This window comes from Vombatus ursinus, unplaced genomic scaffold (genome assembly GCF_900497805.2).
Source record: "Vombatus ursinus unplaced genomic scaffold, bare-nosed wombat genome assembly UNPS02014778.1, whole genome shotgun sequence".
In the NCBI taxonomy this organism is placed as follows: Eukaryota; Metazoa; Chordata; class Mammalia; order Diprotodontia; family Vombatidae; genus Vombatus; species Vombatus ursinus.
The window spans coordinates 33,297,267-33,320,903 of record NW_020954556.1 but is presented as its reverse complement, the minus strand read 5'-3'; the positions used below and the strand labels follow the sequence as shown (position 1 = coordinate 33,320,903).

The window sequence follows — 23,637 nt, the reverse complement described above, 5'->3', positions numbered from 1 at the left end:
ATATGATGCTCTTTGTCATCATGGAGTAGTGGAAAATTTGGAGAATGATGAGGAATTAAACATCAGTACAGTAAAAGCTCACTGCCTTGGACAGATTTGTCGTATGATTGTAATTAGGATACCAGTGGAATGGAGAGGATTCGTGCTGCTCAGATATTCAGCAGTGTCATAGTTGTACCCCATTTCCCTAAATTCACATTCATTTGGGTGTCTTAAAAATGGTTTGTGAATTGAATCCTTTTTCAGTCTTATTTCCCGGGACTAGCTCTTGAAGGAGAGTGCATCAGTAATTTTAAGTAGTTGTGATGATGATTTACTTATAATTTACTACACTCTCAGGTGCTCATTCTAAAATCAAGGATTGGTGGTGATGCAAAACAGAAGCTTTGTTTCATATCACAAATGTCCATGTTTAGGGGAAGGTCTGATTTAGTAAAGAGTCTGGATTACAGAATGTTTTAAAACCAATCCAGTTTTATTACTTTCAAGTACATAAGTAACTGTGTCTAGGCCAACAAAGTTTGTGTTAAGTTTTCCTTAGAGAATCTACTTTAATGAATAGCTCAGACTAGTTTGTGCTTCTCTGTCATTTAAAGATGCTTGAAAACAGTTGGTTCTCTTAGAAATTTCCTCAGGAATTTTGTATATATTTTTAATTTTTCACTTTCTATGAAAAAAAAATGTGTTAGTAAACAAAGATAAAGTTAAGTCCACCCCTGACAGGATTATAAGAAATTTAGAATTGTGGCATCCTACTTCCAGCAGTGTTACTGTATATCTGTGGAATTAACTTGCCCAGACTTATTACCTATTATCATGAATTCCTGGAAGTTAGCCATGAATCTTGATATGTTTATTTTCATACCTATCTTTGCTCATATTTTTCTCCTCAGTTGGAAAACTCTTTCTCTCTCCTCTTTGTCTATCCAAATCTGTCCCATCCTTTAATGACCAACTAAAATCGTCCTTCACCCCACCCCACCCCCCTTCTCCATAGCCTTTCTTGACAACTCTAGGCCATGCTGACCTATCCTTCCTCTGAATTTATGTGGCATTTATGATCTCCACTGCACACTTTGGGTCCAATTCTGTTGAATTGTTGTCCTGATGTTTACATTGCTTCTCTTCTCAATTAGATTGAGGCCAGAGGCCTGGTCTTCTTGTGTTCTTAGAGTATGTAGCATCAGAAGCGCTCAGTAAATACTTGTTGTTTTATTGATAAATTTGACTTGGGAAAAACCGTAAGAGTCTTTAAACGGTATTGAGCACATTGTTTTCTTTCTGAAGTAATGCATCCTCTCCATAGGAGACAATGTGGCAGAGCGGGAAGGAAGGAAATAAGTTTATGTGCCAGGCACTGTGCTAAGGACTTTGCAAGTATTATCTCATTTGATGCTCACAACAACATTTCAAGATCGGTGGTCTTATTATCCGTATTTTATAGTTGAGAAAACTGAAGCAAACAGAGGTTAAGTGACTTGCTCATTGTTACACAGCTAGTGTCTGAAGCCACATTTGAACTCAGATCTTCTTGACTTCAGACTCAGAGCTATATCCATTGCACCGCTTAGCTGCCTTATGCCTGATGCAATTTTTTTTATGATAATCCACAAATACCTGAGACTTTAATATCTATAGCCTGCCTTTACACTGCTAGGAAAGTTAAGGAGCTTAAAGTTAGAAAGTTCCTAGAGATTTGGGAAAAGTAATTGTAACACCTGACCTGTATCTGGTGGCAACCCGTTAGCTTTAAGATTCCCTGGGATATGTGTGAGGTAGGGTCATAAGCCTCATTAAAGCTGCTTGTTCACCATATGCAAGAGGGAATTCCAACACAATCCATTTATCAATCACCATGGCTCGTAAGGCTGAGAGTGGCTGCGTGTTTGCAAGACTTTTACATGATATATGCACTTAAGCCTCATTTTATGATTAAGCATTTTACCACCATGTTTTCTTTATTGAGGACATGTAAAACTAAATGTCTGGGTAGCAGACAGAGCCCCACTTGCATTGGAAAACTCTGAGGCAATTTGTTATAGAGAATAGTATGTTGGTACAATATTATTTGTATGGGGGACATAGGATAAAACCTTACTATAAAGTATTTTAGAATTGCACAAATTTGATTTTGTTACAGGTCGAATGATGCCCCCTGTGTCCACAGTGATACATGGTACATCACAGTGTGTAACCTGAGAATCCCATAACAGGGATCTGTAATCTTTGTCCTTCAACCAGCATCTTAACAAGGTTCTCTGTATATGTTAAATTGAGAAAAGAAGATGCTAGAAATGTTTCTTTTAAATGATCTTTAGGTATTTTAATCAATTTTTTTTTTACTAGGTTTGTATTAACCAAGGCTGCCTTTATTGGATTACCCCTTTTACCAGTACGCTTATTTGCAGTGTCTTAGTAATATATTAATTTTGAAACAGAATTTCTTGCTATCCACCTGGTATCCACATTTGTTTGTTTCACAGAGACTTTTTTTGGGGGGGGGTGGGGGGTTATTATGTACTTACTTGTCAACTTCATTAATTAAGTTGGCGTGAAATTTCATAATGATCTAATGTTCAGCAATGCCTCAGTCATACTCTATTTTACTAAAATGATTTGGAAGATTTAATTGATAAGAATTGATTTGGAGATCTAATTCATAATATAGGAAGGTAGATTTTAGGATTGTAAAGGTTCTTATGGTGTATCCTGTCCAAATGTTTCGTTGTATACTTGAGGGACCCAAAGCCTAGGCTGGTAAAGTATCTTACCCAAAGTCACACAGTAAGTAACAGAGCTGGCTTTTGAATACTGGTTCTCTTAATCTGAATACAGTGCTTTTCTATGTGACATTGCCTCCAAAAACCATTTTATCTTGTTTTCCATAACTAGTTTCTCAGTGATCGTGTTTCACTGGTCATGATAGTGAGGTTTTCTTTATCACTCTGTGTTAAATTTTTAGCTCGGTGGCTCAGTAGATAAAGCATAGAATTTGGAGTCAGGAAAGCTTGAATTCAAATCTGGCTTCAGATACTTACTAGCTGTGTGACCCTGGACAAATTACTTAACCACTGGCTGCCTCAGTTTCCTCATCTGTAAATCTGTAAAAAACAATAGCATCTACCTCAGAGTTATTGTGAGGATCAAATGAGAACATGTAAAGTGCTCTGTAAACCTTAAAGTGCTATATAAATCTAGCTATTATTATTTTCGTGTGTTTGTAAAATGATTTGAAGGTATTTGTATGTGGAGGATGCTAATTTCATTTTTAAAAAGCAGCCAATTTAAACTGACTACTGAAGCACTTTTTTTTTTTTGAAGGGAAAACTAAGAATCACAGGACACAACAAAGTAATTATAAAAATTTAGGAGCTCCTATCTGTTTTAAAAATTAATCTTTTGGGGGCAGCTAGGTGGCGCAGTAGATAGAGCACAGCCTTGAAGTCAGGAGGACCTGAGTTCAAATCCAGCCTCAGACCCAACACTTGGCATGTACTAGCTGTGTGACCTTGGGCAAGTCACTTAACCCCAATTGCCTCACTAAAAAAAAAAATAAAATAAAATAAAAATTAATCTTTTGTGAATCATATTTCTTTATGGTAAGCTTCAGAATCTTGGCCTAATGCAAGACTATCAGGATTGTTAAATGTGTAACATTGATCCCAAGAAGATATTTTTTTTTTGGATTTATCTTTTCCTGCTTTTCCTCTCCCCTCCTGACCCTAATACAAAGGAGTTGAATTTTTTTTCTTTTCTGTCCTGCCTCCCTCTCCCCCTTCCCCTCCCAGGCTATTGTTCATAATAACAAAAACATTTTTTCTGTTGTGCTAAATCAGATTTTTTTTTTCAGTGAAATTTTCTCTTTTAAATATTAAAAAGTTAATTTTTTTTCCCAGTAAACTTGATTATCTCCAGAATTCTGGGCATAGAAGCTAAAGTAAAAGAGAAACAAACCCCATTCTTAAATGGTAGCGTCAAAAGACTGGACTGATATTATACGTGATAAATTTTTTTATGGTTAATTATGTTGTTTTAGAATTTTCTGAACATAGGTTTCAGGAGAGCGTGATGTAATGCATAGAAAACTAACCTAAGAGTAAGAAAGTCCTGGGTTCAAATCTCACCTCTGACATATATATTCTCTGTGATCCTGGATAAGTTACTAAACCTCTCAGTGCTTTAAGATGACAAGTGGTAGAGAAAGTGCTAATCTGCCTTGATAGCCCGTCTATTACAGTTCCTGACACGTAATAGGCACTTGATAAGTGCTTGTATGATCCAGCCATTCACTGCACCAGTGAAATCACAGGTCCAGTCCATTTTTCCCTCCCTATTGCCAAAGTCAGGTTTCACATTTCCTAATTTGAAGGGTTCTATCTTTGTCATAATAGTTATGCTTCATAGTGCCTAGTTTGAGCCATGATAAATCTGTATTTGCCTAATGAATTGGATTATAATTTGGTTAGCTTATAGTAAATAAAATCTGAAAATACAGGAAATATATAGCTTCTTTGGTAGCTCATCCTCCATCCCATGGCTGAGAAATAATGCAGAGTAACCACAATTCTACAACAATATAAATTAGTGGCTTTGGGGCTCATTTCCTTCACTTAACATTCTGGGAAGGTAGTATTAGATTATATTTAAGGTCCCCATTGAGCTCTAAAGTCATGGGACTTTTGATTTGGAATTGGTTAGTGGTTAAAAAGCTATTAATATCCAAAGTCTACCTGGTATAGATCTCTTAAGCAGGTTTAGAGTGATGTTGTCCAGCAATATAGAACTCAAATGACCATGTTTTAGACATTCTATTTGTTAACTGGGAAGCCAACAAAGTGGGAAGTAAAACCAGCCAAGTTCATTCAGTTTAGTTAAACATTTATTCAACACATACTCTGAGCCATTTACTGTGTGAGGCCTTGGGGATACATACACAGACAAAAATTAAATAGTCCCTGCCCTTAAGAAGCTTAAATTCTATTGGGATAGAGTATGAACTTAGACAGTGAGCACAAGGTATTTTGAAGAGGGTGAGAGAGAGAAATATCAACTTTGAGGGATCAAGAAAATGTTTGGCATAGGAGGTAGAGCCTGAGTTGAGTGCTGAAGAAATCCAGGAATTCATTCTAAGGGGCAGAAGTGAAAAAGGGAGTCTGTTCCAAATGTGAGAGATAGTCTGTGCTATGGGAAAGGAGAGATGGAATGAGAAAATTTGAGGAGCAACTATGAGATCAGTTTGAATGCATATAGAGGGTTGGCAGGGAAGAAATATGAAATGTCTGAGAGGTAGGAGCCAGGGTGAGGAGGACTTGAAATGTTAGACTGAAGAGTTTACATTTTTTCCTGGGGACAATAGGAAGCCACTGAATATTTTTGAACAGGAGTAATGTGGTCAGATCTGTCCAGGTAAGTTCAGATTCTCTGTCCAAAGCTATTTGCAAGTTCCAGAAAATCTTATAGGAAGAAGACACAGGCTGCTCAGCTTGCTCAATTACTTAACCACCTATCTGAATATTTTTTTTTTTAAGGCAGTTGGGGTTAAGTGACTTGCCTAGGGTCACACAGCTAGTAAGTGTCAAGTGTTTGGTCTAAGGCTGAATTTGAACTCAGGTCCTCCTGACTTCAGGGCCAGCGCTCTATCTATATCTGAATATCTTGTAGCCAAGAGCTCAAGCATTATCTTTAAAATGTTATAGGAGCTAGTGCTGGCCTAATGATTCAGAGGTGGTTTATGTTGTCTGATTTAAAGCAAATAAGCACTTGTATCGAAAAAGATTTCTCCTACCATTGCTATAATTAATTTCTTTGTTCTAAGACTTTTATTTTAAAACGCAAACTCACCCTAATAAACATTTTAAGTCTTCAAGACCTAATTATCGATGAGTTTATTAGATATATATTCCCAGATGACCAGAAAGACCTAGGTTGTTTAGAATTCCTGGGGGTGGCAGAGAGAGACAGAAGAAGCCCTGCAAAGAGGAAGAAGAGTACATCCACTAAGGAAAGGGGAGAGTTTTTTTGGTAGCTTTGCTTAGGGTGGGGACTAATGAGGTGGGAGTTGGGAAGTCATTTGTTCTTTTGCACAAGGCTTTCAGTGTAATTAGGTCTCTATCATTTGCACTGTACCATCCTTCATAAAGTCAACTCAAGATTGTTTTGAAGCTAATTATCCAGTTTATGCCTTACTCAGGGCCAGGAGAAAGAAATATAAGATAATTTCTATAAAAGTCTTTATAAAAAGACTTATGGGCTAAATAAAGTTGGTACTATTTTCTGAAATACAGTTTTGGATAATTTGTAGATTTGAGCTATGCTTTTTCAATCATCAAATTTGGATGGTTGATTTCCTCCAATTCTAGCAATAGTATAAGAAGAAAATGAGCTGTTGGCCATGGCATCTTTAGAAATCTGTAAAGCAAACTGAAGATCTGTAGCACTGGACATCTTTGAAATGGGCAAGTAAGTGTCCACCTCAGAAGGTTTAAGTGGACCCTTGACCATTAGGAAGAAAGATAAACTGTCAGTTATTTCTAGCTTCCAGTTTATAAAAACATACAACAAAGATCTATATTTCTTCAAATCTGTAGAATTAAAAAAAAAAAACAACCGACAGCCTCTTTTTTATGTCTTAGATTTCCTTAGCCCTCACCTTAAACTCTTTAATCTGCTGTTCCTGGGATCTTATTCTCTGTTTCCTGGTTCACCAAAAGTCATTGCACTGACACTGTGGAGAGAATAATTCAAGGGCAGAGACTTTGAAAGCATGGATCTGCCTAAAGAGTCAGCTAAGTGACGTGGTTCATAGAGCATTGAACTTGAAGTCTTGAAGAGGGGAGTTCAAATCTTGCCTCAGGCACTTATTAGCTGTTCAATCCTGGACGAGTCGCTTAAGGGGAAGGGATGGAAGGAGGTAAGCATAGTACCTACTATGTGCCAGGCATTGTGCTAAGTGATTTCTACAAATGTCTCTTTTGATCCCTTCAACGACCCTGTGAGGTTGGTGCTATTATTATTCCTCTTTTACAGTTGAGGAAACTGAGGCAAACAGGTGAAATGACTTGCCCTAGTTTCCGAAGCTGAGACTGGGTTTGAATTCTGATCTGTGTGATTCCAGGCTCGGCATTCTACCATTGTGCCATTAGCTGCCTCTTTCAACCTCAGTTTAATCATCTAAAATGGTGATAACTATAGCACCTATTTCACAGCATTGTTGTGAGGATCAAGTGGAATAACAAATATAAAGTACTCTGCAAACATTAAAGTTCTTTAGAAATGTTAGCTCTTATTTTTTTTAAATATTTTCCTGTGATGCATACCACTTTCAGGTCTAGAGAATAGAAATAAATACCTGACAGGGTGAAAACTTGACATAAAGATAATTTAAAATGTCTGTTCCTACCTATGGTATTAGAGAAAATGGTCCTTTTAGTAAATTATCTACCTCAAATAACAATAAAAACTAGCCCTCCAAATTATATTATATTATAGGTTTTACAAAATGCTTTCTTTCTAAGCCTAAGAAAAGTCATTTTAGTTACCCAACAGTGCCGGTATTTTGTAAGAAATGAGTGATTTACTCTTCATTCAATCCACAGTTATTTCTTGAATGCCCATTACAATCCACTGGCAAATATCAGTTGTTAACTTCTTTTTTTTTTTTTGGCTCGGCAGTGAGGTTAAGTGACTTGCCCAGGGTCACACAGCTAGTAAGTGTTATGTGTATGAGGTCGGATTTGAACTCAGGTCCTCCTGAATCCAGGGCTGATGCTCTATCCACTTCACCACCCAGCTGCCCCTAGTTGTAACTTCTTTAAGGCTGAGTACTCACATCTGACTGAAAGATTTGCCCAGTTTGATCTGTCAAGAGCTTGTAGACAATATCTTGTTTGGTAGTGGTTGGCATTCCTGAATCCCCAATCACATCCTAGGCCAGTGTGACTGAATAAAACTCATTCGAGAGAGTGGAGAGCATTGGAAAGAATTCAGAACTTTAAATACTGAATTTGGAGTCACAGGACCTGAGTGTGAGTATTGTTTCTGCAACATATTAATTGTGTGGGCCAGTCACTGAATTTTCCTGGGCTTCAGTTTTGTCATCCACACATTGAGAGTTGGATTAGATGACCTATAAGGTCTCTCTCTTCCAATCCTAGATTTATGATCCTAAGAATTTTGGAGGTGGTGTTAAAGGGACTTGAATAGTCTCCTGGAAGAGGGATATTAAACTTTTTTTGTATGTACCATGAATCCCTTTGGCAGTCTGATGAAACCTAAGATCCCTTCTCAGAATAATTTTTAATGGAAAAAATAATATATCTAGGATTACAAATTATTGAAACACAATTATCAGAACATTAAAAAAACAACAACAAAAGAAAAAAAAAAACAAGATCTCAGGTAGCAGGTTAAGGAACCCCTTTAAGGAGTCCAGGTTGTATAAACTAAAGAGTGGTAGCTGGTAACAGCTGCCTGAGAGAAATCCTGGCTTCATGAGCATCAAGGGGCAGTCCGTAAAGAGCTCAGGAGCTGTTCCCGGGACATAGCAATGAATATCCGCATAAACAGCTCAGATGCTAACAGCTGCATGTTGGTTAAATCCAGCCATATATTTTGTAAACCCTTTAAAAATGTTTTTACATAGAAAATATTCCTACAATAAAGTCATATTGAATCAGCAAATATCATTTGGCACCTTCTCTGTTTAAGTTACTGTGGTAAGTACTTGTAATGCCCATGAACACATCCTGTATGCAAGTGATTTCCTGGTAAAGTTCAGATTTGCTTTAGACAGAAAGACCAAAGGTTGATGTAAACCAGATTGTCCTTCCTGCCATTTATTCCCATTAAAAGCCCAGCACCCCTTGTATCTTTTTAAAATCCCAGCTGAAATTTAAGGGGGACGAGATATTGGAAGTACTGTCAGCCCCATACTCTCAGTTTAAAATGGGGAGAGGAAATGAAACAAATATTTATTAGGCACCTACAATGGGTAGCTATGTAGCACAGTAGGTTTAGCACCAGAACTGGATCAGGAAGACCTGAGTTCAAATCTGGCCTCATATGCTTAGTAGCTGTGTGAGCCTGGGCAGGTCCCTTAACCCTGTTCGCTTCAGTTTCCTCATCTATAAAATGAGCTGAAGAAAGAAATGACAAACCACTTCAGTATCTTTGCCAAGAAAACCCCAAAGAGGATCACCAAGAGTCAGACACGCCTGAACAACAGCTACAACAATGTGCCAGGCATTATGTTAGTCCCTGTACAAATATTATCTCATTTGATCCTCACAATAACATTGGGAGGTAGGTGCTATTATTATCCCTATTTTACAGTTGAGGCGTCTGAGGCAGACTGAGATTAAATGAGTTGCCCAGAGTCAAAACAGCTTAGTAAGTGTCTGAGGCCAGATCTCAATTCAGGTCTTCTGACTGCTGGCCCAGTGATGTATCCACTGAGCCACCAGCTGTCTGGGTGGATTTGCCTAATGGCAAATTAGAAATCAAGAATGATCCTTAACATTTTCTTTAGTAAATGAAGGCATCCTTGTGAAAGAAGCTCCCCCAAATCCTGGGGATTATAATGATTGAAATCACATTAGGGTTTATCTTTGGCAAAGTATGGTAGGTTGGGGAACTGAAGGCATTTTATAGAACCAAATGCAAACAGTGTCAGAGAAACTGTAAGACTCCCACTGTTCTGATTCAAGGACTTAATTCATTAGATTGAAGTATGCTATAGAGTTGAAGGAACTGTGTGTACTCTTGGTGAATGGTCTAGAAGTGGATTAATCAGTGAACTGATTAAAAAGTGCATGTCTTATTCATGAGAAAATAGTGCGTTGTGTGGGGATGTGTGTGTGTTCGCTTGTTTGTTTTTTAGGTCCTAATCCTCAATGAATCAAATATCAAGTCAAGTCAGTAAGGATTAAGTGCCTACTATGTGCGTAGGGACTGTGCACTGGGGATACAAAAAATGGCAACAACAGTCTCTGCTTTCAAGGAGCTCACTCCCCAATGAGGGAAACAACATGTAAACAGCTATGTACACACACAATATATGAAGGACCCATGAGTTGGAGATGAAGAGGGAGAGAATTCCAGGTATGAGGGACATCCAGTGAAAATGCCTGGAATTGGGAGAGGAAGTGTGGACAGCAGGGTGGCCAGTATGATTGGGATATAGAGTAAATGGGAGGGGTGGTGTGGAACAAAGTGTCGTAAGGTATAAGATAGGAAGGTAGGAAGGGGCTGGGTTATGAAGGGCTTTAAAGCCAAAAAGAGGATTTTATATTTGATCCTGGAGGCAATAGGGAACCACTGATTTATTAAATGGTGCAAGGTTGGGAGAGACATGATCAAACCTGTGCTTTAGGAAGATAAATTTGACAGCTAAGAGGAGTGTGGACTAGAATGGGGAGAGGGAGGGACTTGAGGCAGGGAGATTATTATTGTAATAATCCAGGCATGAGCAAATGAGGGTCTACAGCAGGGTGGTGGCTATGTCAGGAGAGAGAAGGTGATGTGTATGAAAGATGTTATGAAAAGAGTAGGTGGTTATGAGATAAGAAAACAAATACAGAAAAACAACCTTCCTTGGGATTGGAACATATCACCTTTATAGTAAACAAGTATTATGGACTTTCTGCAATTTGTTGAAAGACAGCTAAGCTATTTAACAACAAAAATGCTCTACCTTTGTGGTCATGTAAACGAAGCTGAAGTTGAAGAGCAAGTGAACACCTAATGATGCACTTATTTTGACCAGTGATTTGGGGAAGAAAACACATTTGCATTCCATTTTTGCTACTTTGATCATTGGCCAGCCAGTTGGAGCAGTAAGTAAATTCTGACAATACTGTTTAGTAATGACTAGAATAGCATGAGTTAAGAAGATAAGTCTGGTGTATCCATGAGAGTACATATAGCAGTTAACAGGTGTGAATGGCTTTTGGGAACATAAACTTGCTGCTTATTCATTCCATGCTTCATTCCCTTTCTGCTGTATAGTGATTTTCATTAATAAGTTAGCATTTAGTTTATTGTGATGATTTTCATGTTGCAGTGTCTCCATGAAGGAATAGGAAAATATTATGACCTACTCCAATAAGATAATTATTGTAACAAGATAAACGTTAGCTTTTTAATGAAAACCACTGGAGTTGCTGAATAAGATGATCTTCCCTTTCTAAAGTTTTTTAAGTGTTTTCTAAATTGCCTGTTTTAAAAGAGATTCATGAATAGTGAATATCTCTTTCCACTAGCCCAATTCCCATCAGTCTTTGATAATCAGGATGAGAGCTTAACTGGCACACTTCTGTTTCTAGCAGGGTGTGCTAATTAAGAGGATTTGACTGTAGAAAAAAGTCTAGATTAAGATCAGATATTAGCTGATATGATCTTGCCATATGCATGGGTGACACCTTGGTGAAGAATTTTTAGGGCTGCATTTTTCTCTACTGAGTCAAATGCTTTTTTGTTACCAGTAAACAGTAGACTAAGTGAAGTCTTATATTCTTTATACCTCTTTATATCATCTGGGTGACCATTGCCTTCTCATTTTCCTCAGAGACTGCTTGAGAGTTGTAACCAGAAATGATTTTGTGTAATAATCCCTCTGATGATAAATATTAAGTGAGGCAGAGAGCAGGGTAACATAGTGTCACCAAAGGTGACCATCGTCATCACTGATGTCCATCTCATAGTACAAATGGAAGAAGGATTTCCTGAATCCCTATAGGTGAATTTTCTAGATGTACCTATTTTGGGATAATATTGTGGCAATTACATCAAACTTTAAAGTACTGCAGGGCTGCCTCAGTGAGTTCCAAACTCCACTGAATTAAGACCAGCGTATGAATCAATACTAAATGAAGGTTAGAGTTAGCTGATGAGTGAGGAGGATGGATTAGGCGTCCTTAAAGTCCTGACTAAAATTCTGTCTCCTAAAGTAAGCATTCCGCAACCTCTTAATTCCAATACTTTCCCTCCATTAATTATTTCCTATTTATTCTGTATATATCTAGCTTTATTTATATTTGTTTTCATATTGTTTACCCCGTTAGATTGTAAGCTCTATGAGGGCAAGAACTCTCTTTTGCCTCTTTTTGTGTCCCAAACAACTGAGCACAGTGTGCCTTTTTGTCCTTCATTCTTGAAGAGGAACAAAATGACATTACTGTAGTGGAGTCAAGGCACAGTGTGTCCAACTATGGCTAATCAGACCAATATAAGCTCTGAAGGCTCTATCACAGGCTTAGATAGTCCATATGAACATTGGGAGTAGGATGTCTCTAAATTGTGCGTCTCACATTTCTTTTAAGCTATTGAAATTCTGCTTTGCTCATAGAATACAGCGCCTCTTTGTTGTGGGCATGCTGTGCTATGCGGTCCTATGCCAGTGTCTCCCATGTCCTATAATCAATTCCAGAGTTCTTCAGAGAGATCTTGAGAGTGTCCTTGCATTGCTGCTTCTGACCTCCATGTGAGCCTTGCATGAATTCTCCATAAAATAGTCTTTTAGGCAAATGTACACTTGACATTTGAACAACATGGCTGCCCTATCAGAGTTGTGCTCTCTGCAGTAGAATTTGAATGCTTGGCAGTTCAGCTCAAGAAAGGATCTTGGTGTCTGGTACCTTATCTTGCCAGATGATCTTCAGAATCTTTCTAAGACAATTCAAATAGAAGTGATTCAGTTTCCTCGCATGGCACTTGTATAATGTCCAGGTTTCACAGGCAACAACAATGAGGTCAGCATGACAGCTCTGTAGACCTTCCGTTTGGTAGGCAGCTTATACCTCTTCTCTCCCACACTTTCCTTTGGAGCCTCCCAAACACTGAGCTAGCTCTGGCAATGCATGTGTCAATCTCCTCATCTATGTGTACATCTCTAGAAAGTATACTTCCAAAGTAAGTGAACTAATCCACAGTATTCAGAATTCTCAATTTGCTGTAATTGATAGTTCCGTGTATGGATAGCGTAATGCTGGCTGGTAGAGAACCTGTGTTTTCTTGGTATCAATTGTTAGGCCAAAATTAGCACAAGCAACAGAGAATCAAGCCGTAATTTGTTGCGATTCAGCCTCTTAGGCTTCAATGAGTGCAGTCGTCTGTTAACGAAAAGTCATGCACCAACTCTCCCTCAACGTAGTAGGTGCTTAATAGATGTTTATTGAATGATGCAGATGGTAACCCATTCAAGAGGTAGTAATAACAACTGCGCCTTGAGCCTGACCTTGCAACTAATTCTAACTCTAATTGTATAATATTCTCATCCATATCTTTCTATGTTTTCCATAAGAATGATATGAGATACTTTACTGAAAGCTTTGCACATGCCCCTCTGTAAATCCTTGATGTGGCCCACCCACTAATAGCTGGTGCCCTTTCCTAGTTTCCTTCATATCGTTTGGATACTGATGGAATATGAATTCTATCTATTACTTTATCCCTCATTCTCAACATGACTGGTTCACTTTCTTTTCTCCTCAAATCTCTCTCAGCATCCTTTACACTACTTCTATTGGGAAATGCTTGTTTAGTAGTACGTTGCTGCCTATTTTCACCTGCTATGTGCTCTTTGGGTGACGTTTTTAGGAGATTCAACTATATAGCACCACATATTGTTAAATTACAAATCAATGATAGGGCTTATTTTAAAAAATCTTTTAAATGTATCATTTACTTATTTTGAACATTCTTTTAAAAAAAATTTTAGTTCCAAATTCTCTCCCTCTAGCCCCTCTCCCACCCATTGAGAAGACAAACAATATATCCATTATACATTTGAAATCATGCAAAAAATATTTCCTAATATTAGCCATGTCACCAAAAAAAGGTCAAAAAATAGTGGAAAAAATATACTTCAGTTTACACTCAGAGTTCATCAGTTATCTCTCTGGAGGTGGATAGCATTTTTCATCATGATGCCTTCAGAATTATCTTGGATCATTGTACTGATCAGAGTAGCTAAGTATTTCACAGTTGAGATCTTCATTATAGTATTGCTGTTAGTGTATAGAATGATCCCCTCCTTCTACTTACTTCATTCTGCATCAGTTTATATAGATCTTCCCAGTTTTGTTTTGTTTTGTTTTTAAACCATACCCTTCGTCATTTCTTTTAGCACAGTAGTATCCATCACAATTTTTATCATAACTTGTTCAGCCATTCCCCAGTTGAGGGACATCTTAATTTCCAATTCTTTACTACCTCAAAAAGAGCTGCCATAAATATTTTTATAAATAAAGGTCCTTTTCCCTTTCCTTTGATACAGACCTAGTAGTAGTACTATTGGGTCCAAAGGGTATGCACAATTTATAGGCCTTTGGACATAGCTCCAAATTGTTCTCTATAATGGTTGGACCAGTTCATAGTTCCGCCAGCAGTGCATTAGTTGTCCCAATTTTTCCACATCCCCTTCAGCATTGGTCATTTTCCTTTTCTGTCATGCCAATCTGATAAATATGAGCTGGTACATCAGAGTTATTTTAATTTGCATTTCTCTAATCAATAGTGACTTAAAACATTTTCCCATATGACTATAGATAGCTTTGATTTCTTCTGAAAACTGCCATCCCGTGACTATCAATTGGGGAATGGCTCTTATTTTCATAAATTTGACTCCATTCCCTATATATTTGAGAAATGAGGGCTTTCTCAGAGAAACCTTATGTAATTTAAAAAAATTATATGGTATCTTTTATATACTCTATGACACCTTTTAGCAAAATGTAGTTTCCCTGATTTTCTCTTTTAATTAGGTCAGTTTTTGCTTTTGCTTTGTCTGAGATCATGGTTGTTAACCCCTGCCATTTTTTAACTCAACTGAGGAAGTATAATAGATTCTTATGCAGCCTTTTATTTTAACTCTCTGTGTGTCTTTCTGTTTCGATTGTGTCTCTTGTGAACAACATATTGTTAGACTAGCCCAAGTATAGGATGGCCTGGCCTGTGGCTGAAGCTCCTCCTGCTCTTTCTCTTTGATAGTTTATGAGGAGATAGAGAAGGGGACGGAGGGGGAGAAAGATGTTTGTAGGGCCAGTTTTCTGGAGAACATGGAAGGGCATGAGATTAGAGACACATGTAGAGAGATTGATCTTAGCAAGGAAATGGATACCTTATTATCAGAGACTGGAGGAAAGGAATAGAGTGGAGGATAATATCAAGGGATTTTGAGAGGATGAGAAGGGGAGAAGAGGGAAACTCAGCAAATGGCCCCAGTTTTCTTAGTTGAGAGAGGAGGATGGGGAGATATGAGAACCTCGAGGAGAAAAGAAAAGTTTTGAAATAGTTTGGGAAACAGTGTGGAATAAAAGTATTGCCTTGCTGCAATGAGGGCCCAATTCAAATTTAATAATATATATTGTGCTGACTGTACCCAGTGAGCACAGTTGTCTGATGCTCTGTTTATCAGTACATGGGTAAGGAGGAAAATGGTGGGAATATTTCAGTGCTAGAGTCTGTGAGAAGTGCTTATGGAGTAAAGAACAGTGTGGAATTTTATTGATGAAATATAAGGTAGTGATTGGAAAGAGGGGGAAAGGTAAAATTGGAACAGGGAGTAATGCCTGAGGGTTAGAGGGAATTATAGGTCTCAATAAAGTTTGGTTTGGAGTACAGCAGGTTTGGAGAGGGGTGAAGTATATATAGAGATAGAATGATAGTTGGTAATGGTCTGATAGATAAATATAAGAAGTTTTTTTTAAAGGAAGTGGAACACTTGTGGGTAATGTTACCGTTCAGAGCGTGATAATAATATATGCTTTTCTATTTCTCAGCGATTTCATGAGGGTAAAAGTATATATACATAGGTATACATTTCTGGATGTGTGTACATATAAGTGTGTGGTGTGTACATATAAGTGTGTGGTGTGTAAATGCTTGGTGCCTGGCTGACTCACTGAATCTATGATTTCATCAGTGCAGGAGTTCTCTTTTTGGAAACTTCATCAGTACAGATCATTAACTTGATCATTAACTCAGAGTCTTCAGGAGGTGAGTGGGAGCACTTATAAGTAAAATGACTTACTCAGGGTTATCCAGCTATTATATGTTAGAAGCAAGAGTTGAGCTCAGGTCTTCTTGACAAAAGTGGCCCTCTATCCACTATGCCAAGCTGACTCTTAAATGTACATATGTGAGTGTGTCTACATATTTATACAAATACTTATGAAGGATTTTTAGGCAAACCTTCAAATAAATGATAAACTAATAAATGCAAAAATATTCAAATAATTAAAAAAACAGCTGTGCAAATACAAAGGGCAACATGGACCTAACTTTAGTCCCTCCTCAGGGAGGGAGTTGCTGCCTATGCCTGCTTAAACAATTTTCACAGGATGCTCGCCTTTATTATTTTAACATTTGCCTTTAACTACAGACAGGTTCAGATACCTACCTTCCCTCTTGTATACCTCCTGTCCCAAGAAGGGGACCTTTTGATATAAAATCCTATTGATGAAATTTTAAAGACACAAGAAGAAAAGATTCCAACGAGGTAGGAAAAGGAGAATTTCCTGAAAAGACCAATGTGGATGCACAGAGAACTCACCAAGCAACTTAGATTTTTTTGAAGATAGATATAGAAGATGGAGCAATAAAAATAAAAAGAATGAATACAAAAACCTGACACTACGCTGTAAAAATTGTGTCAGGAGTGGGCGCTAAAACTCAGAATGAGCCAATGCTTAAGAGGAAAGCTAAGGACCACAAAAAAAGGGTGAATGTTGTTGTTGTTATGTTTAGCTATAGTAGGAAAAAGGGGGCGAAAATCATCTGATAGGATGATAGGACTGCTGTTTGGTTTGTTTGGGGTGATGATGACTGACAACAGAGAATGGAGCAGTCTTGCTCAAACCTTATATTCCTTCTGTTTTCTTTGCCAATGAGAATGACTTGTGAAAAGGATAGAAAAATAATGGTTAGTAGAGTATTGATACACAATACAATAGAAGAGGATTTAGTCCTCCCTTCCCCTACCCCATGAATTCAAATCATCTGGGCCAAGGGAAATCCCTTCTGGAATGGACTGGTGGATGTGATTGCTGGGATACTCTCAGTGATACCTGAGAAAGAAAGAGGAGATTGGGTGATGTACAGTAGTACTGGAGAAAGGGGTTTTTTTTCCTTTTAAGGGAAGAGTTTCCAAATTATTGGCAAGTGATCTTGGCCTCACTTCCTGGCAAAATTCTAGAACAGATTATTGAGTGAATGGTTTGTGAAAAATTTAGAAAAGTTATGTTTGGTCAGAGAGCCAGTATGTTTTCATCAAGAACTGGTCGTGCAACGCCTAATTAAGCTATTTTTATGGGTTACTGAATGGGCAGAACAGGGCAATCTTTTACACATAGGTTTTTATTTTAGTCTTTTAAATTTGTATTTTACATATAGTTCTATATTCTAGCAAAGTGATTTAAGTATTTCATGTTATTATTGTGAGAGAGGAGAATGTGTGGCACAGGCTGTCCATACAGTTAGATTCTGAACTGGTGAAAGGTGGGAAGAAGGGCTTCAGTGAATGCCCCAGGGCATCTATTTTAACAGTTTTATCAGTGTCTTAGATAAAATCATATGTGAGCTCTTAAAAAATCTGTAGATCATATAAAGCCAGGAAGGATAGCTGACACACTGATGACAGTCGGTATCCAAAATCATCTGAACAGGATAGAATGTCGAGTTAACATAATATGAAATTTATTAGGGATAAATGTAAAGTCATATACTTTGGTTTAACACTCAGTTTCACAAATATAAGAAAAGGAAGGCATTGTTGGGGCCAGTTTTTCTGAAAAAGAGCTAGAGGTAGGGTAAGTCATATAACTGATGAAAAAAAGCAACCAAAAAAAAAAAAACCAAACAGTGCCATGTTGGAACCATTATGAGGGGGCATGATTTCTAGGAATAAGGAAGCTACATTTAATCTTAATCCTGTGATGCCTGGGTGAGACCTCATCACCATTACTGTGTTCCATTCCAGGCATCCATATTTTAGGAAAAGCATCAATAATTAAAATAGAATCCACAGGAAGGCAACTGTGATGATGAAGAATCTTGCTATGAGGTCTTGCTATGTAAGGATCAGTTTGAAGGAACCAGGAATGTGACTCAAAAGAAGACTTGGCGGGGGGTGGGCCAAGGGAATGGAGTGATCATGTCTTCTAGTATCTGGAGAGCTATCATGTGGAATTAAACTTTCACAACGGTAAAAGGCTGCAAAGGGCAAAACCGGGACTGATGGGTCAAAGCTGCAAAAAGGCAAATTTAGAACTGATACAGCAAACATCTTCCTCACAGAGCTTTCCAAAAGTGGAATGAGCTACTCCAGGCAATAGTAGGTTCCCACCTTGTTCTTCATGCAGAGACTGGATGACTGTTTGCTATCTGTGTGACAATGGGGATTGTTTTGGAACATGTGTAGGTTAGACTAGATGGGTGATGAGGTCAGTTCCAACGCTGAAATGTGCTTCTGTATTTTTGATGGCAGGGTGTCTTTCCTTGAATTCCAAAGGTTATGGCAGTAAAACATAAGCTCTGTCAGATTCTACCATGCTTGAAAGCCATTGAAGTTCCATCCCAGAGACAGTACAGCCTTCTCCATGTAGAGAAGCTCATGAGATAATAGATTATCTTGGTCTTGGCAGCTCATGAAACAAATATAAAGGGATTTTGTCCATCTCTAATGAAATGTGTTAAGTCTCAGACAAACCTTGGCTCCAGATGCAGAACTGGGATGAGTCGGTAGAAGTAGCAGAGAAACAGATTTTTGTCCCATTTAAGGAGAAGCTTTCTAAAAGTTGGCACCATCCCAGATGCATTGGACTGCTTTAAGAGAGTGGGATCTGCCTTACTAGAGGTCTCTAAGCAAAAACTGAATGACCACCTGTTGGATATGTTTTAGGGGATACTTGTTCAGGTGTAAGCATGAGGCAGCTGCTTGGAGTCAGACGGACCTGAATTCAAATCCTGCCATAAGTACTTATTAGCAGTGTGACTTCTAGGCAAGTCACCTGATCTCTGCCTAAGGTTCTTCATCTGTAAAATGGAGACATTAATGTCATTTAGTTGTTTTTCAGTCGTCTCTGACTCTGTGATTTCTTTGAGGTTTTCTTGGCCAAGATACTGGAATGATCTGTCATTTTCTTCTCTAGCTCATTTTACAGATGAGGAAACTGAGGCAAACAGGGTTAAGGGATTTGCCCAGGGTTACACAGCTAGTAACTGTCTGAGGCTATATTTAAACTCAAGAAGAGAAGGCTTAGTTATTGACTTTAGAACTGGCATTCTATCCACTTCACCCCAGCCACCCTATTAGAGACATTAATCACAACTACCCTGTTGTGAGGCTCCAATGAGAAAGCATATTAGAGTGCTTTGCAAACCTTAAAACACTAGATTAAGTGGTCAGTGAGGTCGCATCTGACATTAATATTCCATGATTCTATCAAGTGTAAAAACGGCTGAAATAGGAATAAAAGAGACCTGTGTTCCAGTTTGATTTCTTGTAATTAGCTCTGTGTCCTTAAGTAAATCACTGAACCTCTCTCTTGGCTTCATTTCTTATACTTGGGGGGGTTAGGTGATCAAATGATTTTTAATATCTCTAGTTGTAACACTCTCTAATTTTACAGTTTATTCACAATTCTGCTAAAAAAGCTTCAGCTTTATTTTAGTTTATTCAGAAGACTTTTTACGTAATGGCAAATGAGTTGGAGGATGTTTGGGAGGAACATGACAGTAGGGAAGCCATGACATTTGTGGAAAGAAAATTTCAAGAGAGAAGTCAAGGGTAAATATGTAGACATGAGAAGTATCCTTGTAAGAGAAGTCAATAAGATTACCAGAGGCCCTAGGCAGATCTGTAATCTTACCCTTCCACTGTCTCCGTTTCTGGTGCACATAAACAGACTTCAGTCTTTCTCTATCCTAAAAACAGACTTAAAAAAAAAAAATACAGCTTCCCATGGCCATCTACTTCTTTAGTCTATGTCTCTGCTGCCCTTTACTCCTAAAGTGCTAAAATGTAATTTAAACAAATTCAGTCAACTATGTTACCACCCTACTCCTCAGCCCTTTGCAGTATGGTTCCGTACCATTAGAATGTAAGCAGAGACTTTTGAAGGCAGGGACTTTACCCCCACCTATATTCCCAGTGCTTAGCACAGGGCCTGCCCTACAGGAGGTGCTTAATTAATGCTTGTTGATTGTTTGCTTCATTACCTTTCTTTGTAGGCTTTGGTATAATTGACTTCTTCTTTAAACCCTGCCTCCCTTGGCTCCTGTGGCATGTTCTTCCCTAGTTTTCATCCATGCCTAATTGTTCCTGTGTCACATATGACCTTCATAGGCCCTTCTGTGAGGGTGTCCTCTCAGGTCTGTCTTTGTCTTCTTTCTTTATACTCTCTCTCTTGGCAATTGCATCCACTCCCATAGTTTAAATTATTCCTATTTGCGCATTGGGCATCTTCACTCAGATGTTCTGCTGGAACTCCAAACTTAACACGTCCAAAACCTAAACTTACCAATCAGACCTTCACCTCCCTGCCCTGAACAACAACAACTAGAATGACAAAATCTATTCAACCTCTCGCCTTTCCTGTCACTCCTCCAAGTCACCAAAGCTTGAAACTTATATATTTTCTAGGAGTCTTCCTTTTCCTTCACCCCATCTATTGAATTAGATGCTAAAACGTCTTGATTTTACCTTGGTAAAATCCAGCATCCATCATCTCCTTTCCCATTATACTACCTCTACTTTAGTTTAAATCCTCATTAACTTTTTCCTGGAATGTTGTAATTGTCTCTAATCTGGTCTCCCCGTCCATTTGTACAGGTCTAATATACAAGTCCGCTGCTCAAAGTACTTCAATGGCTCCCCATTGCTCATAGGTTAGATGAGAAGCTCCTTGGAGTGACATTTATTGGCCTTTACAATCAGACTCCAAACTATCTTTTCAAGCTTTCTACCACTCTCCTCCCTTTCACATAAACAGGAATTTATTAAGCACCTACCATATGCCTTGTGCTTTGGTAAGTGCTAAGGATACAAAGACAAAACCAAAAATATCTCTGTCTTCCATGAGTTCACATTCTATTGGGGCACGTACCACCTGTCAGATAACATGCATTCTCACACTTGGAATTCACTCGGGCCATTCCTGTCTTGCCAGATCTGATGGTCTTTTCTTAGTTCTCATCCTTCTCAACCCATCTGCCACATTTCTTCATACTGATGACTATTCTCTCCTTCCTCTCTTGATGCTCTCTTCTCACTAGATTTTCATGGCACCATCCTGCTCTACCTCTCTAATTCCTTTTCAGTCTCTTTTGCAGGTTATCATTCATACTTTGCTCCCTAACTGGGGGGGTTCCACAAGGTTCTGTTTAGCTTTTAAAGCCCTTCATAACCTGGACCCAACCTAGCTTTCCAGCCCCATTATTTATCCTATACTCTTGAATATAGCAAAACTGGCATCCTTTCTGTTCCTCCCAGAAGGTGTCCCATGACCTGTGTCCATGCTTGTGCATTGGCTGGCCCCTAAACCTGCACTGCATGCCCACCTCTCTGTCTCTTTGCTTTGAAATCACCACTCAAGCACCACATTCTATATGAAGCACATACTGATACTCAACTGCTAATGTCCCAAATTCACTTGTATTTAACTATCTTGTATTTATTTTTTTATACCTATTTATATATTTATATACATGTTTTCTTCCCCATTAGAATATAAGCTCCTTGAGAACAGGATTTGTTTCATTCTTTATAAATGTACCAGCACTTAGCAGTGCCTGGGTCATGGGAGGCTCTTAATAAATACTTGTTGAGCTAGGTGGTACAGCAGATAGAGCACTGGGGTTCAGATCCAGTCTTAGACATTTACTGGTTGTGTGACCTTGGACAAGTTACTTAACCTCTGTTTGCCTCAGTCTCCTCATCTACCTTAGTAAAATCTTGTAGCCATCATTTCCTTTCCAATTATATTTCCTCTGTCTTAATTTAAATCCTCATTAACTCAGTTTCCTCATTAAATAAGATTTTTTTTAAGTGCTTTGCATAGTGCCTGGCAGGTAGTCTATAAATGCTTATTCCCTTCTCCCCTTCCTCTTCCATCTGTAAAATGGGAATGATGGTACCTATCTCTCATTGTTGTGAGGATCAGTTGAGATGTTTGTAAAGTGACTAGCATAGTGCCTGGAACATAGTAGGTGATTAATAAATGTTTGATTGATTGATTAATCTCATATGCCTGCCTATTGAAGTTCTTCTCTTCCTTTCCCAGCTAAGGTGCTTATCTCTTCCATAAAGATGTTCTTCCCCCTCTCTCCAAGCTGAAAGTGAATACTTCCCCTCCACATTAGTTAGAGCATTTTGACTGGGCTTTTCCCTTGCCTTCATGTCATTCTACCTGTATCCTTGATTGTAAACATCTAATTTCCCTCATCAGATTGTAAGCTCCTTAAGGACAGGGCATCTGTTACTTTTCATTTTTCTTGAGTGGTTAATATTTTAAATGCTTTTAATCAGAGCATTCCGTTAAAAGAGAAGTTCCCAGAGTGCATTTTAAATGATTCAATTTATTTTTTAAGTATGCATTTTTTCATATGACTGCTTTTATGAGGGTTAACTAACTAGGATCTAATTATAAAGGTAATACTTTTAAAAGATATCTGTATATCAGTTGTACAAAGAAATGTATATCTGTGCTGTTAGAGAGCCTAGTTCAGTGCTCTTTGGTACTTTGCTAAAATCGTGATTTCATCGACGTATGTATTCCTTTCACACTCACCCTGATGAATGTAACCGTCCCACTATTTCCTACCCTGTGTAATTCCTTTCTATATTTTACCATTTGTTCTCCATAGAGGATCCATTGGGTGACATTTAGGCTTACCTCTCCTTATTGTATCTTAGGGGTATCATTACAATCAGACCACAGATAACTGTCCATCTGTTAAATCTCATTTTTATTTCATGATTAATCTACCTCCTTTTCTGGTCATGCATGTCCCCAGTGATGCCTTTTAGGTCACTTCTCATTGCTGGTGACATGCTGTCTTCATCATGGCTCTTTCCATTGTCCTCTGAATTATTTGTACCTTTAACTCTTCTGAGATGGTGGTGTTACATGTAGAGAATGTGGCTCCATAGCCCTTTTTGGGCACAAACTTTTGAGGGGTTCTTCAGTCTTGGAAATAAACAAATAACCACACAACAGAAACAATTCATTCAAGTGACCAGCTATTCAATAGTTTGTTTCCTTGGGGCAAAGAGAACAGTGATTTCTAGGACCTCAATACAGAATAGTATTAGACTGAAAAATAAAGGAAACTCAAACCTCATTTTCTGTTGTATCCTGGCTAGCTAACTAAGCATGCTAATGTACTACTTTTTTTCTTTGTAGAGGAAAATTTCTCCTAATATAATGTTAGTTTTTTCATAGCTCGATTAAAATTAAAGTAAGAAAACTATGTTTTCTTTCTATAGATATTAATTGCAAAATGCAGGTTCCACTGCCTTAATTCTGTCCTCAGGCAACCGCCTCATTAAACTTCAATTCCACCACTAAAACTTAAAGAAATAGTAATGTTGCATTTAAGGGAGGAAAAAAAAAAGTTGATTGGTTTCTTTCTTTCTTGGGC

At 38.1% G+C, this 23,637-nt stretch overlaps 1 protein-coding gene across 2 annotated transcripts in view; it reads left to right on the top strand.

The window, feature by feature from the left end:
• Positions 1-23,637, top strand: part of VRK2 (VRK serine/threonine kinase 2) — an 82,977-nt gene that overhangs the window by 28,712 nt on the left and 30,628 nt on the right. The window lies entirely within an intron of this gene.